General features: G+C 50.5%; 1 long non-coding RNA gene across 1 annotated transcript in view; it reads right to left on the bottom strand.

The window, feature by feature from the left end:
- The window catches only part of LOC128311322 (uncharacterized), a 137,275-nt gene that overhangs the window by 13,596 nt on the left and 99,425 nt on the right, over positions 1–24,254 (bottom strand). Inside the window, exon 4 of the long non-coding RNA XR_008289706.1 lies at positions 2,717–2,954. This is a non-coding gene — a long non-coding RNA (uncharacterized LOC128311322). The remainder of the gene's footprint in view (positions 1–2,716; positions 2,955–24,254) is intronic.

The following is a 24,254-nucleotide window of genomic DNA, read 5'->3' as shown; positions in this document are numbered from 1 at the left end:
TGGACGCAGAGGGTGACCCCGAGGGTAGGGGAGCTTGCACGCACCACACCTCACTTCTTCCCTCCAGACATCTGCGAGAGGTGGAGTATAAGGAAAGGTTTGCTTTTCTTTCTGGAGAACACGGCACGGTCTTGTCGTGGCTTCAAGGCTCGCAGCCAGTGAGACAAGATCTCAGCTGCCTCCCAGAGTCCGAGGTCCCCTGACACGTGCCATCGGAGGAGCCCGAACGGAATCCCTGAGGCCTGGGGACTGGAGCCCCAAGGCAGGGACTCAGGGCAGAGCCGGAAAGAGACAGCTGGGACCGAACGGTAACGGCCACCCTTGCAGGTCTGCATCCAAGGGCCAAGAGATGCTGAACCCGCTGCAGGCCCTCGAGGTTGAAAAGGGGTCACATCTGGCCAAAGCAGGCAACACGTTTCATGCAGCAGAGGGAAGGGTCCTCCTGGGCTGCCCTGCTGCTTTTGGGAGGGACAAGTGGCCAGGCCAAACAGGACTTGGAATCTCTTACACCTTAAAAATCAGCCTGTGCTCCTTAGGCCTGTGGCCTTCATCCCCAGGGCAAGCCCTGAGCTCTCCCTGGGACCTGGTAGGCATACTCCAGAAGGCCAGCTCCCTCTGGGGTCACAGCCTGCCACAGGTCACAGGGATAGCTCCAGGCAGAATTCTCCTACCCTAAGCAAACTCCTTATAAGGAAATCTTTGTTTAGAATCAAAGAATCACGGGAGACCCAGACCCGTAGTCCCCATCTCAAACCCTGCTCTGAGGAGGTAAGTGCTCCTGGAAAAAAAAAAAAAAAGAAATACTACCCAGCAGGGGGGCTAGGCAAATTTGCTCCGGGGGAGGAGTCCTTTGAATAACGGCTACTAGGCAAAAAAGCAAGGCGTGCTCAGTCAGAACAGACAGTGCATTTCGATAGGGAACAGCTAGTCTCAAACGCTCACTAGCCCCTGGGAAAGTGCCAAAGGAGGGTGAGAAGCAGGTCCCCCTAAAGCAAATCCGTGGGAGCTGGAAGTCCCCGTGAGACAAAGAAGCAAAAGGCCCACGCAGACCTGAAGTTCCCAAATCGAGTGTATTCCTTGCCAATGGAAATGAGGGGTGCCCAGAACTCCATTAGCTTCAACCTAATTCTCTCAGGCCCAACTAGGGGTCCAGCCCCAGGGTCAGGTCTCGGGGAACAAATACAGAGAGTTGCTGTCCAGGAGGCCCTGAGATCCTAGTGCACAGGTAGCAGAGGGCCCCGCCGGCCGGCCGTATGCCAAGGTGGGGTCCTGGCTGAGCCCACTTGCCCGGCCCTCCTCCCTTCCCACCCCAGCACCGCCGGTCTTCGCTGTTTCCGAGGTGTCCCCCCCCCCCGTCAGCCCATCTCCCATCCGCCGTGCCCAGCTTTGGGGCAGACCCGGGCCTGGGAGGCGAGCTGGGGGACTTCTGTCCCCAGAAGGTCCCCCCCCCCCCGCCTGTCCCCATCCTTGACAAGCGCACTAACAGGCCAGTGGGGGCGTGTCCTGAAGGATGGTCTCCAGAGGGAAAGCTTGGGAGAGACCGGAGGGGAGGGAATTGGCAGCCACTTGAGGCGGGGGCTGGGGGCAAGGAGAAGAAGACAGCAAACCGTGCCCGGTCTCTGGCCTGGGACACGGGATGCAGGGATGCCACCGAGAAAGATGCGGGAGGCTCAGGCTGGAGGAGACATGTATGGAAGACATAAGCTGTTAGCATGATAATCAGAAACGAGTCAGATGCGAAGCACCCGTAAGTCCACACTTGGAAGGAAACGGTTCCTTCCTGCACGAGCATCAGGGCACCCTTCCCCGTAAGTGTACTTTCGTGCCCCAGGGCATTGGCACTGCAGAAGGCTTCTGGAGTATAAGGTGTATTTGGGGAGGGAAGAAAAGGTTAATTTTTTGTTTCTTTAGCACTGACAGGGAAGAGCACTCTCTTGACCTGACGGGAAAAATACACGAGAAGAAGGAGGAAATGTTTCCGTGGCCTTGAGTGCCGCACAGAAAGCCCCCTGAAGCTTGTTTCTCTCTTGACACTGACTCTGTGGTCAACCCTACAATGGGGCATCACACCTTCCCGGGGCGTGCTGATGTATCTTCCAGGGCAGGAATTCCGGGCGGAGGGGGTGCCGAGCCAGACCTGGGTTCCAACCGCGTGATTCACGTGAGCACGACTTTGCTTTCCTCCTATGTGACACTGTGATAAAAGTCCCTGTCTTGCAGGGGCCTCGTAACAGCCAGCTTAGCCTGGCCTTGCCATGGGGAGGTGCTGTTCCAGGGGCTTTACCCGTATTAACTCATTCCTCACACACACAGCAGCCTCAGAGGTGATGTTATGCCAGAGTCCCCACTTCACAGACCCCGTGACCTTCTGAGGAAGAAGGAATCCGTCTAAAGTATACCTTCCTCTGGGGGCGCCTGGGTGGCTCAGTCGGTTAAGCGTCCGACTTCAGCTCAGATCATGATCTCATGGTTTGTGAGTTCGAGCCCCACGTCGGGCTCTGTGCAGACAGCTCAGAGCCCGGAGCCTGCTTCGGATTCTGTGTTTCCCTCTCTCTCTGCCCCTTCCCTGCTTTCTCTCTCTCTCTCTCTCTCTCTCTCTCTCTCTCTCAGAAGTAATAAAAACACTTTTAAAAAAAGATTAAAAGAATACCTGCTTCTCTGCTTATCCCGCACCCAGTGAGTTCAAATCCTGGAATCCCAGATGGCCACTGCTCACCTCAGAAAGCATAGCCCTGTCGGCCTCTGGCCCTTTGCTGCTCCGAGAAATCCTTATTATTTAAATCACAGCTTCTTCAGGACACCTGGGTGGCTCAGTCGGTTAAGCGTCCACCTCTTGATTTTGGCTCAGGTCATGATCTCCGGGTTCGTGAGTTCGAGCCTTACGTCGGGCTCCCAGCTGACAGCTCAGAGCCTGCTTGGGATCCTCTCTCTCCCTCTCAAGACAAACAAATAAGCTTTAAAAAAAAAAAGAAGAAGAAGAACATTTTAAATCACAGTTTCTTCACTGTTAGTCAACTTATCCTGGCTTCAGTTTGACTTTCCTTCTAGATTAGAAACCCCGTGAAGGCAGGGCTGTGTCGCCCCCTCCCTGCAATGTCCGCGACAGATAGCCCGTATTCCATGTCCCGCAAACATCGGTCGGTTTGTAAAAATTTGTGTGAAAATGCCGGAGAGCCCAGGATGAAGGGCTAGTACTAAGTAACTGGACTTTCTCTGCAAGAAATTCACATTCGTGAAGCAAAGAGGACCTCCCTTTAAATAGGCTGAACATTCTAAACGTGGTGACAAAAATAATGAAAATGAGAAATCACGGTATACATTGCCAACGTCTTCCTGTGCTTTGGCTCCAGCCGCTAAGCCAGGCCGAAGCTGCGCGCCCTTCTTGTTCCTGGATAACTCATTCCAGGCTGGGGCCCCGGAACCCTCTCCTGGAAAGGTGACCGACTACAATGAGCAGGGTCATTCGTGGAAGCTCTCCATGGGGGCCATCTTCCAGAACCAGAAATAGGACGGCTCCCTTCCCCTCTGCAGGCCACAGGCTTCCCTGTGGGTTTCTAGCTCGTCAGTTAGGTTTGGGGGAAGTCGTGAGGTCAGCAGGCGGGAAGGAGGAAGTAGAACGCAGAAAGGAAGTTGAGGTAGGGAGGTGCGGACGGCTGTCTCTGGCCCTTCTGGAGGAGGTAATGACCTAATTTCTAAGACGTGAATGGCGGGTGTCTCTAAGGCAAAGATCGATGGGACAAGGAGAGAAGCAGTGTGGGTTGTTGGATGGGGCACAAAGATGACAGTGCTATCACCTCACAACTCGGTCACGGGGCTCAAGGGAGTGACAACCATATGGCCCAATGGAAGCAGGCTGACCCCCCCCCCCACCCCTGCCCCGCCCAGGGGCTTCAGCTGCCCAGAGCTCCTCTGCCGTTTCGCCATTTTGTCTTTTGTGGGGATCACACGAAACCGTCAGCCCAAGGTGATTGGGTGATGAGCATACTGCTTAGGGGTCAAAAGATCGAGGCCCTGGTCCCCTCTGTCTCTACTTAGTGTGTGACTTGGGTCAAGTCCCATCACCTTTCTGGGATTTACCTTCCTCCTCTGTTCCCACAACCTACTTGCATTTGAAGCTCTACAGGGCTCTTTCAACAAAAATCCCCTCTATTCCATGATAGAAATCCTGACATTCCTGGAATCAGAACAGCCTTCCCAAAAGACTCACTGTGATAGTCAGTTTTATGTGTCACCCTGACTGGAGCATGGGGTGCCCCAGATATTTGGCTAAACGTTGTTTCTGGGTGCATCTGCAAGGATGTTTCCAGGTGAAATGAGCATTTGAATTGGTAGGTTCGGGAAAGCAGTCTGCCCTCCCCAGTGTGGATGGGCATCATCCAATCTCTTCAGGACCCGAGTGGAACAGGAAGGTGGGGGGAGGCAGAACTGGGCCTGACTGGTGGGCTAGGGCACTGATCTCTGCTTCTCAGGCTTTCAGATCTGAACTGGGATCTACACGTTCTGCTCCCCTGAAGGCTCAGCCTGAATTACACTGCGGGCTTCCCTGGGTCTCCCGCTTCCAGATGCCAGATCATGGGACTCCATAATTGTTGCATGAACCGATCCCTTTTAGATCTATCATCTATCTATACATAGCCTGTTGGTTCTGTTTCTCTGGGAAACCCTGACAAATACAACCATCAAGGGACTCATGGTCCAGATGACCCCATGAGGTGGTTTCCACTGTCCTCGTGAGAATGAAGATAACTTCTTGCACACCAGTGTGGAGACACTTGAAGAACTCTGCCCTCCAGTGGGCCACGGTTGCCAAGAAGAGGCTTATAAAAACTAGCCCTTCCCTCTTCCCCCTTCCTTCATTATTTCCTTTGTGATTCCGGATTATAATCCTATAGCAGATTCTCCATGATATCCATCCAGAACGCTCAGTATTTGTAACATGATCAGGCTGAATCGACCCAGAAATGGAGCCATGAGCTACTAGCTCACATGCATACCTTGTGAAACAAAAGAACAGTCTTCTCTGACTCGTTTAGAGAAAAAGTAAGACAAAGTCTGTGATTCCTCTTCCAGGGGCTCAGGAGTCTCTTTTTGTGGGTGGCCCAAACTTGACAGTCTAGAGCTCCTGTTCCAGCATCATTGGCTTCTGCTGGAAAAACAATGCCACCCCATCCTGTTGAGAAGTCTGCCCTTTCTCACAGCATCCCATCGGAACTGATTAGCATGATTTTTGTACTAGTTCGTTTAGGGTAAAAAAAAGAATTATTCAACAAATGCTCCTGTAAAACTGCGCAGTATAGCAGGAAATTAAACTGCCCTTTGTTCTGGCACAGAGGAGGGCTGAGAGAAAGGAGCCCTGAATTCTAGAAACGCAGTCATCCCGGGCCGCCTCTGAGGCTGGTGTTAGTGCATTACTGCTCTGCAGAAGTATACAGTATATGAGCAAGCACAGGACTTTTATTGTCTGCCTCCCTAATCTGTCCTGCTATAACTCAAAAAAAAAAAAAAAAAAAAAAAGAAGTTACAGCCTCTCTATAAAACTATTTGGTTTTAACTAGGCTGTTAAATTTGTTTGCTGAAGTCAGCTCTCAGGCATCAAGAATTTCAATAGCACAGGGTGTCGAAGATAAATACTGCCATCAGTGTATGGTAACCCCAAAAGGGAGATTATACGCTTTGGGAGACAGGGTACCATCCTGCTAGCAATGTTCATTTAGATTTTTTTTTTTTACACCAAAAGGCATTAGGTCTCTTCATAAATATTAACAAAAGTTTGTCGTGAAGCATAAGCCCCAAAGTGTGGGGGGGGGGGGGCAGCTGGCAGATTTTTGCTCCCCAGGTGTGGATCGTGTCTTTCTTGTTACTCCTGGGGAGGGAGGATATACTGGTGTCTCGTGGGTGGAGGCCAGGGATGCTTCTAGACATCCTATGGTGTACAGGACAGCCCCCACGACCGGGAATCCTCCTGCCCCGAGTGTCCACAGGGCCGAGGGTGAAAACCTTGGATGTACCAATTATAAACCGTCCTTCTTGTAGAAAATAAGAGAAATCGTCCTCTGTACTTGAGTGCCTTGAGTGTACCAGTGCTTGGCTGAGATTACCTCCTTTAATTCTGCCTCTGTAAGAAAGAGTCTTTTCTGATATGACCTGGAAGGCTTGTTCTGCAAAATCCTAGCATGATCAAAAATTGCCAACCGCTTCAGCCAAAAATGCTCCTCCCTCATCTAATTTAACCCCACAGCAGTCTTCAGCACCACCCACCATATTCTGACCCCGGAAGCCCTGTCTTATTCTGTCCAACTGCTGCCTCTCTGGTCTCACCGTCTCTGTCTCCTTCGCTGACTTTCCCCAAGCCATTTGCTGCTAGAGCTCCTGAAGCCTCAAGTCCAGATGCCCCTCCTCTCCTGCTGGACCCTTTGTCTGGGAAAGCTCAGTCACACTCAGATCCAGCCACGGACCCCGCAGAACGCACGACTCAGCCCGAAGCTTTCTGCATTCCACGTCCACCTTAGTGCCTGGCTGTCCTCTCCTTAGGACACCTCAAAGACAACTCAAACAGACACCTGAAACGTGATCTGAATCCATGACCCCCCTCCTGATCCTCGTCCCCTTTGAGCACCCTTTGGCCAGCTCAGGGAATGGCCACCATTTACCTGGCTGTGGGGGCGCAGTCCACAGGTCGTTCTTTACCCTTTGCTCTTCCCAATGGCTGGTAAGCAAACCATCGCCAAACCCTACAGTTGACACGCAGATCCATCTACTTCTTTCCAATTTCCATACCATACTCTTGCCCAAATTCCTTCCGTGTCCAACCTGGACAGCTGCAGTGGATGTCCACTAGCCTTCCTCCATCCACTGAGCTCTCTGACCTACAGCAGAAGGGATCCAGCCAAGTACACATCAAGTCGTGATAACCATCCCCATTCCAACCTGCCCACATACTCACGCACATGCACCTGCACAAACACACTCCACTGGAAGACCTTCACTGGCTTTCTAGCACTCTTAAGGTAAAACACAACTTCTGAACTTGACGCATAAGACCCTATACCTTCTGGTTCCTAGGATTCACTCTAAGACCTCCAAACACACTAGCCTTGCAATTCCTCCCACTTGCCTTACTTACTCCCTCTGGCCACAGGGCCTTTATCCACGCTGCTCACTCTGCTGAGAACACTCTTGCTCACCTTCTCCCTCATCAGCTCTCACCCCTCCTTCAGATCACTGCCCTGCATCTTTGCATGAATAGATGAATGACTTATGCTCTCCATTCGCCCTCTTCAGATATTTGATCCACTTTTGCAGTTTTCAAATTTAAGAACCGCCTCCCTAGGGAGAAACATACCCACTTTTACAATTTTCCTTCCAACGGAGCAGTGATTCACCACCTCTCAGCACGGCACCATTTAATGCGTTCTCTCCCCTCTGCAATCAGCTGCAAAAAGGGCCATCCTGAGCCCTGGCCCCTCTGCAGTCTCCAGCATTTGTCTGGAGGCGAGGAGGCCTCCAGCCTTCAGCCTTTGGCACAGGAACGCCTCTCCTTTGGGATTGGCATGACTCTCACGAAGCCCTTGTGTTGTGCCAGTTTTCGGAGGAGAAACGCTTTTAAAAGAAGCCTTAGAGTATCCCTTACGGAAGAATAATTGGCAACCAGTAATTACGCCATACCTGGGGAACACCGAGAGAATCTCAGCGCGGCCAACTCGTTTCCATAAAGGAAAAGTAGAAGATCCTGGAAATACACATGTAGTAAAGAAATGGGATGAAAAGGCAGCATAGCTCTTAAAATAGAGCACTCAGGAAAGTTAATCAAAGACAAGATGCTCAAGAAAATGTAAATTTTATGGTTTTAGTGGGGAAGATCGTATGTGTCAGTTACCTGCCCATAACAGGACAACAGTTCACTGCAAAGCGGTGCGTTAATAAATAAGTACTGTTGCTCTAATTTCCCGTCTAAATTTAGATTCATTGCAGCGCACAGCTCAACAGCTCGATGTGCGTGCCACAGAGGCCTTATTAAATTCTAAGTCGACTTTATTCATTTGGTCCTGCGCTTCACCGTGTGAGCTGTTTCGCGCAGCCCACGATTTTACAGTTACCTGTTCGGTCGGGGATCGGTCTTAAATTATTTGTTCCTGGGAGCCCGACTGGATCGCGTCTAATTGCTCTGAAAAGAAGGCAGGAAGCAATGCTGAGCAGTGTCGGCCCCTGAGCGTTACCAGATGACTCCGTCTGGCGCGGGGCTGGCGGGTCTCAGCTAGAGGTAGAGTCCTCCCTTCACACGGAGGGGACCAGACCCAGGCCACAAGCTCGCGTCTGCCCTCGGCAGCACAGCGACAGGCTTACCTCCGGAGCATTATTCCTTCATCAGCCAGATGGGATCAGTGCTCCCGCCCAAACACAGCATCTAACACAGCGCCTGTCACAGTCTACCGGCCGTGGCCTTGGGTCACTTCCCCAACTCTAAATGCACCTGGCGTCGGTCTGGATGACAGTTTGCTGAGCCTTCTCCTCTCTGGACCAGGCTGCCCTCTGGCCCCTCTCTCCTCACGTTCATTCCCCACCAGTCTCAAGCCTGTGGCTCCTCCTGCGTTGTATCAACTTTGGGGTTTGATGTAGCCGGTGATACCACAGGACCAGAATCAGGCACCTCTACTCCCAGACTGTAAGAGGCAGGAGTTGCCAGAATCACCTTTGTTTCTTGGGGAATTCATTCTCCACCCGTGAGCCTCCCTCCCTCCCTTCTCCAGCTGCAGACCTGGCAGACGGAGCTTGAGGAGGGCGAGGGGCTGCTCTCCTGGGGCCCTGGCTGAAAGAGGGGGTGTCTTTAACCCACAGGGTGCAAAGCTGGAAGGCAGAGTGAAACCGGAAGTCCTAGGCACCAAAAAGCACATATTTAGGCCAGGAAAAAGTACACTGAAGCCAGAACACCCCGAGGGGCCTGGTACAGACTTGGGTTGAAGGGAACCAATCAGAGATGGGGGGGGGGGGCTGCCTGGGAACAAGGGGAGGGAGCTGGTAAATGACAGGCACTCCGGACCCTCCTGAAAGTCAGGCGCCTTTACTGCCCTTCTAGCAAAGTCCCCAACATGTGCACCTGCACATTTGGGCCCCGAGGATCCCGGAGCATCTGCGCCTTGTCTCTGGGCCCCCACCGCAGTGGGGACAGGACCCGTTCCCAACCTGGGGCTCCAGACGCAGTGGCCAGTGGCTGCCCACAGGCAAGGATACGGGACCACCCTATAACAGGGCTCCCCTGTGAACCCACTCACAGAGCACCACCATTCCCGTGGAACAGAATGCGCCAGCCAAGTGCACTCAGAGGAAGGAGGGTGTTGTCTTTCACATCTACAGTCATCTCCACTTCCAGCGCCAGGGCTCCTGCAGCGGGCTGTCTGTTACTCCAGGGGGCTGGGACAGCATCCCTGAAGCTGGAGTGCTCTGTGACCTCTGCGACAGAGGTGACCTCAGTCCCCACCGGGGTGCTGGAGCAGTCCCTGTAACGACTGCAGACGCATCCTGCCCATGGCTTCTGTTTTCATTCATGACTCTCACCAGCTCATTTCAGTAAGTTTTCAGGCACCATTTGGAGAGAGCGTAACTCAGTAGAACAAATCTCTTCCCTCCTGCCCCTTCCATCCAGATTCCTGGTCGTGGGCCAACTGGCAACTGTAAATCAGAGATTCGCCCAGTGCCTCTTATCCTGACAGACTGTGTCCCTTCCATCACCTGTCCTGGGGGTACGTGGCCCTGTTGTCCACAGATCCCTTGGTTATCAGCATTTCCTGACACAGACAGGCTCTCTTTTGGAGTCGGCTGATAAATCTTGGACATCCGCGGAAGACAGACAGACATCCAGGGTCTCTGCTCCAAATCCACTGGTTGGAAACTTGATGTTAGCCTCCTTTTCTAACAGAAACTCTGCTCGGCCCTTTGGCTTAGGTACCATCTACTTGGCATAAATGGAGGGAAATCAATGAACTCTTGACATTTGGGCATCTGGTGCGAAACAGGGTGCCCTTCCCCAAGACCAACCCTGGCTTGGTCACTTTGGAAACAAACCCAGTTATCCCCCTTACCCCCAGTCCCCAGTGATGGCAAAGATCTGAGTGGGAGGAGTACTCAAGAGGGAAAATGATCATCTCCCCAATGGCTCAAAAAGAAATGGTCCAGACATTTAAGAAGCTTATCAACAAAGCAACACCGAAGCGTAAGGGTGTCCGCTGGAGAGCCACTTCGCGGTGTGCCTGGGCTCCCCTTAAATTACGACCACCGTTTGACCAATGACGTCTGAAACCAAGCCTAAGAGAGGCGGTAGCAGGAGATCCTGTCTCGAAGCAAGTTCCGACAATAGAAACCCACCAGCATTCATTCCAGGCATTGTCCCACCCACACCTATTCTCGCGTCTGATTGTGTGTGTTCGCTCCTTTCCTCTTAACTTCCCCCACTTCCTTGTCCTTTCTGAGCATTCCCGGCTTTCCCTTTCAATCCTAACCCTCCTCTCTTCTCGGCGACGAGTGGCACCGTCGGGCCAGGCAGCAAACACAGGTGAGTTGCCTTTTCCTCTTGGGGATCCCAAAAACGGTGTCTTTGAGCGAGCAGACTTTTTGAACCTGTGTCTGAGCCAAAAGCTTCACTAGGAATGGCCTCAGTAGCTGAAGCTGTCCTGTGAGGCTGGTGGCCTGCCATCCTTTCGGGCTGTGAGCAGCGGCCCGCCACGACAAGAGGGGCTCTGGACGGTCCCAAGCTTGCAGGTCCCTTGCAGTTCACACCCCTCGCACAGCCCTGACACACCGGTCAGCCCCCTCCCTGTCCCCGGCCCGAGCTCATGTCCATTCGGGCTGGAGGCTCCAAGCTGCCCATCTGGCCACACTCCGGGGCATCCTGTGGCCAGCTTCGTGCTTCCACTCGTCACTGCTGTGCGACTCACGTGTCCTCGTACTCCCAGCTCCTCCTGACGTCACGACCTCTCCCACGGCAGCCAGCAGCTTGTTCCCACGAAGTGACCTCTCCCGTCCTCGCTTTCCGGGATCCAGCGACGCACTGAAAGCACTTCTGGGGCCTCGAGATGGGAGCTTTTTCATGAGCTCCACTTCTTCCAGCTCCCAACATAAGCAGAGTGACCTTCCCAACCCCTGCTTGAACCATCCAAAGAAAGTCCGATCTGATTTACCTGGTTATGTTAAATACAGATCCCAGCGACGGTACCAATTCAGGTGACTGGAAAAGGTAAAATCGAGTCAAAGTTCAACAGGTGTCACCCTAAAAATCAAGAAGGACTTAAGGACAGGTCACTCTCCCTCTCCACACCTACCACCCACATGCGTGGGACAGCAAAGCCAATGAGGGCCTCTTGTTCTGTCCTCACAGTGAGGTTATCTTCACTCAAGCCGCATCTATCGGTTAATGTGAATATTTGAGAAGGTTTTATTGCGTGTGGACTCAATTGCCCATTAATCCTAGGACGGGCTCTAAGAGGTCAGCATGATCCCTCCCTGCAAGATGGCACCATTAAAGAGAGCCACCTAAAACAAATCTGCGGCATATAAATTAATTTAAAACTGAGCAGGGTAGTTTTACATTCGGAAGATAATAAGATTAACTAGAAGGAACGGAGAGAGAAAACCAATGTGAAGCCCGAGTGGAAAAAGCTTTAAAAAAAACATACAACCGTGAGAGAGCTGAGTCATCTCTGAGACAATCTCAAGGCCCCAGGGAAAGTTCCAGCGCGATTGTAAGAGGGAGGTCATACAATTCTCTTCTGTGAGCCAATCAATTGCATCGAGCCCGGTGGCGATGGTCACCACTGGGCTGGTTCAAAACACCGACACGTGGAATAGAGGCCCTGTCTTTCTTTGATTCTGACCCTGTGTTTTCGCACCGATGTATTAAGCCGACCAGAAATCCCAGCAGAGAGAGGAGACGTGCCGGGTGGCTTTTGACTTGGATTGTGGCGGTGACGCTTCACTACGTGTAGTACAAAGGCACAGGAGTTTCACATTCAGATCGTCTTTCTGTTCGGAACACCCAAACATCAGTGTCTTTGGCCCCGAGAGTAAAATCTACGGTGAAGACGATGGGAAAGTAGCCACACAGACTATTTCGCCACGATGCCCCGTGAAAGGCAGAAAGCCCACCGGCTCACCAAATGCTGAAGGTTCCTCTCACCCGAGATCTCCCAGATCTCTCCAATGATCGTCCTCAAGTGTTGGGAACGACGACAGAAAGCACAATTTAAATACGTGACTCAGTGATTTTTTTTTTTTTTAAATGCATCTGAGGTTCTTTTTGAGGGTTCTGAAATTTCCAAAGCAGCTGCACTCCTCGGTCCTGCTGGCATCGGGGGGAAACATTGTCAAATCCGTATATGGAGCTAAAAATGCCTGTGTGAAAACATCTTTTTTCCTATTGTTGAGTGAAAATTCCATGAGCAAAAAATTCTTGCACTGTGTCCAGTAGAAATATGTATTTTCACTGAAAACATTACCCCAATGAGCTTGCTTTGAGATGTTTACGTTGGAAATAAGTAACCGAAACACACGCCTGCTCTCTCCTTGCCTGTCACCCCTCCGTCTTATCCTTCACTCTTTATTAAGAGACGGGGAGTAACCTGGCAGAAAATCAGCAGTGACAAATGCATCTGCTCTCTTCTCGGTCACAGGGAGCCTCGTCGATGTTATCCTACATCTGCAACACAGCCGTCTTCTCCCCCACGGTGCCTCTCTCTTTAAGGAACAGCTTAGAAGGTTCTGACTTGTAACTGTGGCAAAGGCTCTTGGCACCCGCTGTTTGCAGACACTGGCCCAACTGGCTGAAGTGAGTCTTTGCTCATTTACCAGCCAGTTTGGGCCTCAGCTGCGGTTTTCATCTTTGATCAGAGCTGAAGCCCATATCACTGTAGCATCATGTGTGAGCCTGGGCCTGGGAAGACCCAGAAAAGCACAGGAGGGGCATGGAGCAAGGCTGGGCCACCTGCTCCCCCATTAGGATGGGAGGAAAGGGTACAGCTGACTGCCCCGGGGAGAACCTGGTGTGTGTGTTGGGGGGGGCGCGGGGGGGATGAACCAGGGATGACTGGAGAGGGGCTTCGAGGGGGACTAGCATCCCACCCCACGTTGCTGCCACTTACATGCCTGCACGAGTTACAGGTACCGGGCTTGGCAGTTAGAGAAGAGGAAGAACCCAGCCGTCCAGGATGTGGAGTTTGGGGAGGACCCAGGCACACAGAACAGCTAATCCTAACATGTCAGGCTGATGGAGTCAATTCTAACATGTCAGGCTGACGCGGAAGCAATAGAAAACCCAGGGAACATGCAGGGAAGGAACAGAGAAGCAACAGGATAGCCCGCAAGGATAGCTCAGTTGCAAAATCACCTATAAAGGGGAAAGGTGGGGGAAAGAAGCTTCCAGGACCTTTTCTCCCTTCATTCAAATCCAATTACTGAGCACCTAATGATACTAATATTACGTGCCTGCTACAGGCAGGGCACACAAATAAATAAGGAAGAGTTTCTGCCCTCCCCACCCCCTCACCCTCCGCCCAGGACATCAAGACCGAAACACGAGTGGAAGGAAGTTGTGAGTTATTTGATTGTGCAAAGCAACAGGGGACTGTAGAGACGAGAGGGACCCCGTGTGACCGGAAGAGTCTATAGAGCTTCCCAGAGAGGTCGCCATTTATCATGAGCCTCCAGGATGAGTAGGATTTCAACCTACCAAGATGGGAGGTTGGTTTGGGCTTGAAGAAAGCCAGGCACAGAGCTCTCTTCCCTTCCTGGAGGTTTGAAGCAGGAGGTCTCACAGGCTGTGGGCCGTGCACCTTGCGTTCACATCCTGTGCCCTCTTAAGACAGGGTGATCTTGAGACATGGTCTCCCTGCCCTGCAAGGAGGGCAGGGCATCAACATTCAGCAGTTATGGGTCAGCGGTCAGACCGGGAACCTGGGGGGCGGGCGTTCCCAGGTGAAAGAGAGCTAGACTGCCCCCTGACTTGTACCTGTTCCTCCCTGCCCCGGCCCTCATCAGGGTACTGCCCTGCCCTCTTCGTGCCCCAAACTCCACCCGGCCCCAACTCCCCCTCCATGCTGTGCAGCCTCGGGCAGGCTACCTAACTGCTCTCTGCCTCCAAGGGCCCCTCTGTAAACTGGGGACGACTGACAGCAGTCTCTCATAGGGTCCTACTGAGGCTGAAAGGGTGTAGTGCTTCGTGGGGCACTTAGCACACACGTAGTCACTGTTCACAGACGCAGTCACTGTGGGTTGCTGCGCCCCTCCCGAGTGATCTCATCCGCACCACGATTTCCTCATCGTTTGCAGGCTGAGAGCCCCCAGCCGGTTCCCAAAGCGCTGGCGCTCTCCAGGCCACCAGCCGGCCAACCCATGAGTCTGGGGCACATCGCCCTCACTCCTGCAATGCCGGCCGCTACCCCGGACTCGTCAGACCCGCTGAAAACAGAACTCAGTATCTTCGCCAACCTTTCCTCTTTTGCCCCTGATCTGGGTAATGACATCACCATCTGGCAATTACCCCAAAGAGAACTCAGATGCTCCTCCGAGACTTGCCTTTCATCGTCCAGCCAGTGAATAGACTGGATTTACTCAAAACCTAAACTCCTTTCCACCCCAACTGCCACTGGCTTATCATTTCTCCTCTGTCCATCCCCTCTGCCTCCAGGCTGCGTCACCCCCAGCACGTCTCCCACCCCACAGTCAACACACATGTCAAATCATGTCATCTCGTGGTTAAGGCCTCCCATGCTTCTCCACGGCTCTCTGGATAATGCCTATACTCCTGCCAGTGCACAAGGCTCTTCATCGTCTCATCTGCCTGTCTGGCCCCGTCTTCACAATGGCCAGCTTCACATTTAGCACCGAGCAGGCTCTCAGTAAATAACTGTGGAATAGTGGTGCCTGGGTGGCTCAGTCGGTTAAGCGTCCGACTTTGGCTCGGGTCATGATCTCATGGTGCATGAGTTCGAGCCCCATGTCGTCGGGCTCTGTGCTGACATCTCTGAGCCTGGAGCCTGCTTGGGATCCTGTGTCTCCCTCTGTCTCTGCCCCTCCCCTGCTTGTGCTGTCTCTCTCTCTCTCTCTCTCTCTCTCTCTCTCTCTCTCAAAAATAAACATAAAAAAAAATTTTAAATAACTGTGGAATGAATGAAACAATGAATGAATGAATGAATGAATGAATGAATGAATGAATGAATTTTCCACAGGCTCCATAAGAACCTTTCCTCTGGCCCTTCTGAACTCTTTCCAGTTCTCTAGACACATCATTCCAGAAGACAGGCCTTTTGCTTGCCTTCATAAATTGTCCAGCTGGCTCCCTGCTTAATTGTCAGCTTCCCAGGCCCTCCTCAGGCCAAGATGGGTGCCCCTCTGGGCCTTCATAATACCCCAGGTCTGTCTCCCCTTGCAGGGACTATTCCCCAAGAGCGGTTCATTGCTGGTTATCCTACTAATCTCAGAGTCCAGAATCATTCACAATTATCTAGAAGTCTCTGGAATAATGCCTAGGCACCGCCTGGTCTGAAGTAGGCATTCCATTAATGATTTATGAACCCAAAAATGAATGGATCAAACGCCAATTGTCTAGTATAAACAATAGCAGCGAAGGGAGAAATCAATGTGGCATCTTTTTTTTGGTTTGTTTTTCCTTTTGGCTTTATTTCTGTGGGACCCTCCGTGCCACATTCTGTCCCACAAGAATAGAATGGACCATGGTTTCCCTCCATTTTCTGCCAGACCTACTTCCTGCTGCTACATTGACAGACTCTTGGAAGACCTACCTTTCCCTCAAATTTCTCATGCTGATTAAGAACTATAATTGCCACAGTTTAGCGCAGAGAAAGCCAACCAACACTCACTAGCGGACTTCAGACGCTGACAGTTGAAATGGCCAGGAAAAGTTCATCAAGCGTGGGGTAATAAAAAGCACAGGGGAAAATCAAGACAGAACGACTCCCTCGGGCATTGCAAGAGCAGGCCTTTGTGAGGAAACATTCCTCAAGGATCTGGGGAAATTACATTATAAAATGCAACAGACAGCCAGCAGAAAAACAAGCTCCATTATAATATCACGGGGACACAGACATTTCTCCTGGCTGCAAACGCACCCCAGAGCCTCTAGTCAGGCAGGCTGCCCAGATGCACCCCGATGCCCAGGCGTTTCCCACCACCCCCCATTGAGCTCTAAAGATCATTTATATTCTCGCTGCCTCGACTTCGGAGGGCATGAGGAATCAGGCAAGTACACTTCTCTATTCTCAGTCTGCAACTGAAAACTGGTCAAGAAACACCAGGCACATTTTGACGCTTCGGGTTTTTTTAAGGAGCCAGGGGTCAAACAATTTGGTCACTATACTATGAATGACTTGGAAATAAACAGGATTGTTTTCCCACACAAGGTCAGCTGTAAAGATGCAACTTTTAAAATGCAAATCGCGGGGCGCCTGGGTGGCTCAGTTGGTTAAGCTTCCGACTTCGGCTAAGGTCTTGATCTCACAGTTCGTGGGTTCGAGGCCCACGTCGGGCTCTGTGCTGACAGCTCAGAGCCTGGTGCCTGCTTCATATTCTGTGTCTCCCTCTCTCTCTGCCCCTCCCCCGCTCACACTCTGTCTCTTTCTCCCTCTCGCAAAAATAAATAAACATCAAACGAAAATGCAAAGTAAATGCAATATGCAAATACAAGGAAAGACTGTTCCAAAAACTCTGTGCTCTGAGCAGATTGCTCGCATAACATAGTGTCCAAAGTAGGCCATTTTGGGGAGCAAACAGAGAAATTATTACTAATTTCACCTGGCCATCTGGGTCTTAACCAGTACTGGCCAGGCAAACGAGTAAGCACGGTTACCACTCTGAGCGGTGTGCCCTGTGAATTATATCCTTGGTGAAGAGGACGAAGTGTACCAAGGTTATAAAGGCCAAAACCGACTTTCTTTTTAAAGACGCTCTCCCCAGACTTGGTGCTTTGCCCGTTTTCCCCGATGCCGTTTCGACCTAAATCGCATGGACATTTCTTATCAGCAAAAGCAGGCAATAAAATCCGGGCAGGACTGGAGGAGAAATGGGCCAGTGCTCTTGTGAAATCCTTTCAACACACCAGCATGCCTCTACAAACAGGAAGACATTTAGCAAGAGGTGTGCAAGCGAGTTAGAGATGGAACCGGATGATTCAAAGGTAGGCGACCGTCATCTGGCAGGCACCCGCGTGTCTCCCCTTGAAAAATAAGCCCATAGAAGTGAAGCTTTGCCTCACGTGTCTAAGTGTCTCTGCATGGCAAAAATAATTTGTATTCGAATCAGGTGATGTTGAAAAAGAGGTGAGAAACGGATACAGAACATGTGGCAGCTTCAAAGCTTCCCTCAGAACCTCAGAGCTGGCCAATCCCCCGGTGCTGCTCTTGTCTGCTACATCAAGGACAAGTAGTTTGAGATGGGCTTTCTTCAAGCCCAGCCTCTCCACCAAGAAAGAAGGCACCCTAAAAAGTCTGAAGTCAGGGACACCATGATTTTAAAAACCCACAAAATCAACAGGGCTATCTTCAACAGCTTCTTCTCGAATTTTTACTCCTGGATCTCTCAACAAAAAAAGAAGAAAGGAGGGGAGACCAGGGGGCTCATCGGTGAAGCGTCCAACTTCAGCTCAGGTCACGATTTCATGGTTCGTGGGTTCGAGTGCTGTATCAGACCCTCTGCTGTTCTCTCTCTCCCTCTCTCTCTCTCCCTCTCTCTCTCTCTCTGCCCCTCTCCCGCTCGCACATTCTCTCTCCCTCTCAAAAATAAATAAACATTTAAAAAAAAAGAACATGAAAAAAAAATACACCTGAGTCCCCTAGACCCATGGTCAAATGCAAACCAAAAGGAGGGAAGTGCTTCCCAGCACCTCACACCTCCACCTTGGTGTGGTCACCTCTTGATGACGCTCCTGGTGTTGGAGTATCATGTGGGTTAATGAGGAGCGCCTCATCAAGAGGTACACGGTAGAGGAAGAGGAAGCGTTTCTCTCCCCAGCGGCACGGCCATGGCCAAGCTGTAAGCCCACACGCCCACTTTAAGGCAGCCTGCGTAGTGCCCGCGGAATGCTCTGGGCTCCGGGCTCTCCCTCTGGGCTCAGCAGATCTACTGACCTTGAGACAAGGCTAGCATTCCAGGACTCTTCGGATGGAGACAACGTGCGAAAAGCAGGCAGCTGGGAGAGCGGTCACTGCGGAAGCACACCTATTGTTAATACACCTGTTCTGTGTGGTCAATGTGATGGAACTAGAACTTCCCTGAATTCTGTTTTCTGTGGGCTGTCCGCCCAAAATCCATTCATCCTCCAAAACATGGCCTCCACCTCTTCCCCTTCCCCAAGCATGTTTCACACGTTGGCAAAGCAAAACCTATTAATGTGAAGTAAAGTAAAATTTCACTAACTCAGAACCCACTGGATTGAAATCATTGGTACTAGGGCAGAAGCCTAACTTTGCACACCTACCTTGTGTCCCTTCACACCGCAATTTAAATTTATAAACAGTATGGTGGGGGCGGGGGGGAGTCAAACACATCAGAGAATCCATTGTTTCCACACATCGGAGGCACTCACTCGCAAATAACTGTCACAGGAAGTAAGTCACTGTTAAATATTTAGTATCGTAGCTCCCCAAAGACTCTTAAAGGGCAACATTTCTATCTTTCTTGTATTGCTGTAACTCGTTCCAACAGCCTAACACTCCGGTCGATCCCTGAATTATCACAAATGAGTGCCACCCCATTCAGTCTGAAATGAAAAGGGTCTTATGGTTCAAGAACTGGATTTTGCAGTGTTAAGTAGTCATCTCCAGGAAGGTGGTGGTGTGGATGGAGCCACTTTTTATTTCTGAAAATGAAGATCCACACATTTGTGGTTTCTCAGCTACTGAGCGCTTTCTTTGTGTCCAATGCCCTGCTCTGTGTCCTGCAGGAGCCACACAGATGTAACTGGGGAAGAAAGAAACTTATGAAAATAATCCGATCCCAAATTCTATGCTACTGAGTCCACACAAACTAGAAAATCTCAGAAAGGCAAGAGACTCAGTAGACTACTCCCCTGAGTCAGGAGGCTGCTTCAAACCCCCAAGACACTGCACAATCAGGGAGGCCTCACTTACACCTCCCTTTACTGTCTTCCTGAGCCTTCTGCAACATGCAACTTAAAGTCACCTCCATAGGGTCCCCTTTGGGGTCCTGGCCCTCTTGCTCCAATTATAGCATCAGCCTTCCTGCCACGGGCCTGCACACTGGACATGCTTCTGCTGGTCAGGCCTCACAACCCTGTGTGTCTGGCTACCCTCTCCACAACTAGCCGTGGACCAAGCCTGTGCCTCTGGGAGTTCTCAGCATCTTGCCCTGAAACAGGCACAAATCAAATAGTGCTCAATAGTGCTTCCTTAAATGGATGGATGGATGGATGGATGGATGGATGGATGGATGGATGGTAGATGGTTGGATGGACAGATGGATGGATGGATGGATGGATGGATGGATGGATGGATAGGTGGATGGTTGGATGAATAGGTGGATGGATGAATAGGTGGATGGATGGATGGATGGATGGATGGATGGATGGATGGACGGATGGATGGATGGATGGATGGTGGATGGACGGATGAGTGAATGCACTGTTTCCCTGTGTTCTACCTTTTTGTGGAATCTTTCTGGCTTTCAGAAATTAAGTGGCCAATCAGGGTTGCCACACATTTACCCCACAGCCTCCCTGCATCAGAGTTTTGTAGCTCTGTGGGACGTAAACATCATTTTTAAATGTCAGCTTTACCAGATGGTTGCAAAAGTGTGCTCACTCCCCGGAGTGGAAGGGCCCCCACATGAGTGGACAAGCAGGCCTCTGCTTTCTGCGACCCACATCTGCAATGTCTCGGTGGTCTTTACATCGTGTGGGACTGTGCCCTGCAGCCCACTGGCCTCTTCCAATGGCCACCTCATCTTCAAGCATCTGGGATCACCACCATGGCAACAATATTTCTTACTTGATATTCCTGTTCACAGCAATAGTTTATCTTCTGGAAAGAGGAAATCCAATATTGTCAATAACTCCAGCAGCAGAACAGAGTACTGATGTTCTCAAGGTGGGCTTATGTCAAGACCCTCTAAAATATGGCATGAATTACTCAGCCCATGAATGCAAACAATGCGTGACTACATAAGGAAAGGATTTCTAACAGCATTTCTTCCATATATATTTTAGTGTTTTCACTTATCTGAACCAAGCAGTCAGCTGGACTTAATATCTCTCTGACTTTAGTTTTTCTGTTATCCTCCCTGATACATCTGTTGCCAACAAACCTGTATCCCAGCTCCAAAATCTTATTTTAATTGAAAACTAATCAGTCCTTAACCTCTCGTAACTTCATGTGGTTGATCCATTTGTTTCCAAAGTTTGAACCACTCCTTAACCTTAACCAGGTTCTAACTTTCGGTGTCAGATTAAACTTGATTTTGACTTGTGCTTCAATTTAAGAAAAAAAAAGTCTTCTAAAACCACTCACTCTGCCAACACATGGCGATGCTTAACAACTGGCCTGGGAAATTCAGAGTCCCCTGTGTGCCGCCACCAAGGAGACGTGATTGCCTGCGCCCTCCCCTCTCCCACACTTCCCTTTGGCCCTGTGCAGGCAAGACACCCCAAGGTCGGCCTCTCACCCCCAGAAGGACAGAGACTCCAACAGCACCCAACTTCCATGATCCCTGCCACCCCTTCAACACCCCTTCTCCTCTGTCAGTTGGGTCGATCACATCCTAGGCTGACTATGGATGAGCAAGCTGAAATCAGAATCTCAAACAACACGGGGCCAATATGGCCCATGGGAAAAGCGTCCCAGTCATCAAATCCAGCTCTGAACTCTGCCTTTCCTGCTTACCAGCTGTGTACGCCTTGACGAGTGACGTCACTATTGTGTGCCTGAGTGAAAAAGGGCACCAGTAATAACATCTACTCCCCAGGAAGACTGCGGAGAGTCATTGTGATGATATAAGTAAGGCATCAGAGGCTGGCATACAATAAACGCTCAATACATGGGCACTTCATCTACCTGCCTGCCTACCTGTCTCCAAACATCCATATCTATCTAGATCTTTCTCCTTGAAATGGAGTTTCGGCTCCTTGGGAGCAGATACCATTCCCAATTCACCCTTTGACCCATCGGAGAGGGTAGCTGCTAAGCATTAATCGATTTAACATTGTTAAATTCACCCTTGAACTCAACTTTCTGTCCTTTTAAAACGATTTTAATTACTAGAAGACATCGCTAAGCAAACATAGGGGCTTCTCCTTTCTCTTTGCATACTTGACTTGCAGGGAGTTTTTAAACCTCTGTAAACCTCTGTATGTAATCTTACTTGTTGTGAGGACATTTGTAACCCAGAGTAGCATCAGGCCTGGGGACCAGCCCAGCAGAGAGCTGCCACAAAATACCGGTACTATCCTATGCACGGATGCTGTCAGTCCCCAATCGTGCATGCATGCACACACACACATACACGCACACACACACACTGGGGCAGGGCAGCCAAAGTGAACTACCGAACCATAATTGATGCACATCTTATTTTTGTGAATGCTTCATGCACGATCACCCATGGACTCCACTGTACCTGGGAAGGCCAATGACCTATTTATTTGAGCAAGCGTTAGGAGGCAGAGTGTTGTTATTTATATGTTTCAGGTAAAAAAAAAAAAAATAGAATTTCTCCTAAAACACAGAGGCAGCTGAAGTCAAAGTAAACTTCTTGGTTTGAAACAGCTGGGTAATTGTTTGAAGCATGGACTTCACACCGTATATGAAAGATACACGTCAAAGGAATCTTAGCATTGGAGGCATTTTCGGCAAAATGCCTTTGTGTTGACTATATGCATGTGCCACAAAACGTGTGGGTGGCAAAAATAAGCCCCAGTCTCATCAGAGGAGGGCCGCCATAGAACAAGGACACTCAAGTGATATTTTGGCATTCAATGATGGCATCGGGCACACTGGTACTGTCATGGAAGCTTGTACAGTGGGCCATGGGGCAGGGAACGGTCCATATGAGTTTGCAAAGAACTCTACAAATGGGGTCCATTTAGAAAAATAGATCAAGTGAAAATCAAGGCTCACTCAAAATCACACTTGGACTGTGCCTACGTGTTCCCGACCAAAACCATTCATGAGAAACCCTGAGAAAATGTGCTCCAGTCATCCTGCCTCTGATGTTATTGTTGTTGGTTAGGGGTAGCAGACCCAGAGGCAAATGTCTGGCCCAGAAGTGACATGTCTTGTCTCTCACCAGTTTGTCCCCAAAGGACTGAATCTACGGGGGGTGGGGGGGGGGGTGGAGAGAGATTCCCGCAGCAGATTTCCCAAAGCAGAGGCCAGCACCCCCAGTACCACCAGCAAAGGAATACGAGCTTCTTCTCTCTTAGACCGCAGTGCTCTGTCTCATTTCTCTCCACCAACATGTTTCCATTTGATCAGCAAACACTCCAGTGTGGCCGCTGTGTTCAAACATCAGGCTGGAAACAGCAGAGCGAAAAGACCCCACCCTCAATGACTGCAATCACTTGAGTCTTGATGTTGAGCTTAAGTAACAAATTATTCAAAGGCAAGCAAACTACAGGAACAAAGATGAAACTGGAAAATCCAAACTGAGCTCTTCCTGTTCTGCTCCTTCTCCTAGACCAGAAACGTTTCTCTTTGGAGCTCTCTGCAGGTCTGGGCATGGTGGTTCTTTGTGCCTGAGCTACAGGTGTTACTGCCTCCGCTCAGAAAGTACCTCCTTCCCCATCGCTCAGCCCCAGACCTCCCTTCAACAAGCCAGAGAGTGCAGCCAGGTCAACGTCAAGGGCCTTCTGCTACTCCAAGCTCCACTGGAGCCCATGACTGAGCCCCATGACCTCTGGTGGGAATCCCTCCCCACGCTTGTTTTATGGCGTCATGCTTCAAGTGTCCTCACCCACCTCTTCCAACCAAGTCACCTCCTGTTAGCTGCCAGCTTCTCTCTCTGAGCCAATTGTCTTCTTCCCCATTATTGTTTTTCCTCCTGTCAATCAATTTAGGGCTTATTATAAAATTAGCATCCCCACAGTTGCCACAACCTACAGAAGACTGTTTTTGTCTAAAGCTTTTTAAAAAGCAGATTCATCAGGATCTATTCTAGATAAACATATGCCACCCTTACATATAATAAGAATTTTGGAAGAGGGTTATACATCTTACTGTCTGATAAAAAAAAATGTCATGCTTCCACGACTCACCAATGCTCATCAGCCACCACCACCCCCCGCCCCCCGCCCAGTCCAACAAAGTCTATTCTGGTACCTGAGATTCTATTCACTCCTTTGGGTTAAAACTTGCAGAATCTTTGGAAAACTGAATTTACGTCATGTGTTCACCTGCTGTTGACATTAGTAATCAGCTCAGACGTCAACAGCTGGTGATAGGCAGGATCTAGCTGGAAGGAGGGACAAAGGAGGCCAGAGGGGCCCCGGGGCCAGGCAGGGCCATAGAGCCCAAGAGGGAGAGGGCACGCAATGAGCAACCCGAGGACCCCAACCTCGCTGTCCTCATCACACACTGCAGCCTAGCTGAAAAGCAGATAAAACATAACCTCGCTTACTCCAACATACTTGACGTATTTGGAATGTGTTGAAAATCACGTTTCATGACTTCTGATTCTGAAACACCCTTTCCCTCCAGTTTTACATAAGTACTTGTATGACTTTTCATCAACCAACTTTAAATCGATAGGGGTAGGCTTTTAAGAATTTCTTAGAATAAGGCCATATTTTGGCATTTAACGATGGTGTTAAAAAGCCCCCCTGGTCCCTCTTCTCAGGTATTTACTTTGCAGGAAACATCTCTTCTCCCCGAGAGCTTCACCGTGCACTTCCAGAAGCAGGAGGCCCAGCTGGAGCCCAAGCAAAGGCTGACGTCTTGATTGACACGACTGGGCAGGTCTGGCTGAAAGGTGGGCTGGACCCTGAAGGGTTCTACCTGCCTCAGGAACAACAGGGCCTCCACGACGACTCATCTAAAGGTTGGAGAAGGCCAGGGACGCAGGCTTCATCACATGCAGGGATGACCATCCCAAGCACTGGAGTGGCCTTGTCTCATATTTACCCTCTGGGGGCTCTTAATCCACCCTGGATTACTGGAGACGCTGGTGCAATAGAAAGGAAGGCTTTTGGTTGAAAGTCACAGAAAACCTAACCACAGCATCGCTTAAACAAAGAAGGGACTTATTTT

This window comes from Acinonyx jubatus, chromosome A3 (assembly GCF_027475565.1).
Source record: "Acinonyx jubatus isolate Ajub_Pintada_27869175 chromosome A3, VMU_Ajub_asm_v1.0, whole genome shotgun sequence".
NCBI classification, from domain to species: domain Eukaryota; kingdom Metazoa; phylum Chordata; class Mammalia; order Carnivora; family Felidae; genus Acinonyx; species Acinonyx jubatus.
Note: the sequence above shows the minus strand (reverse complement) of the source record. Positions and strands in the feature narration are given on the sequence as shown.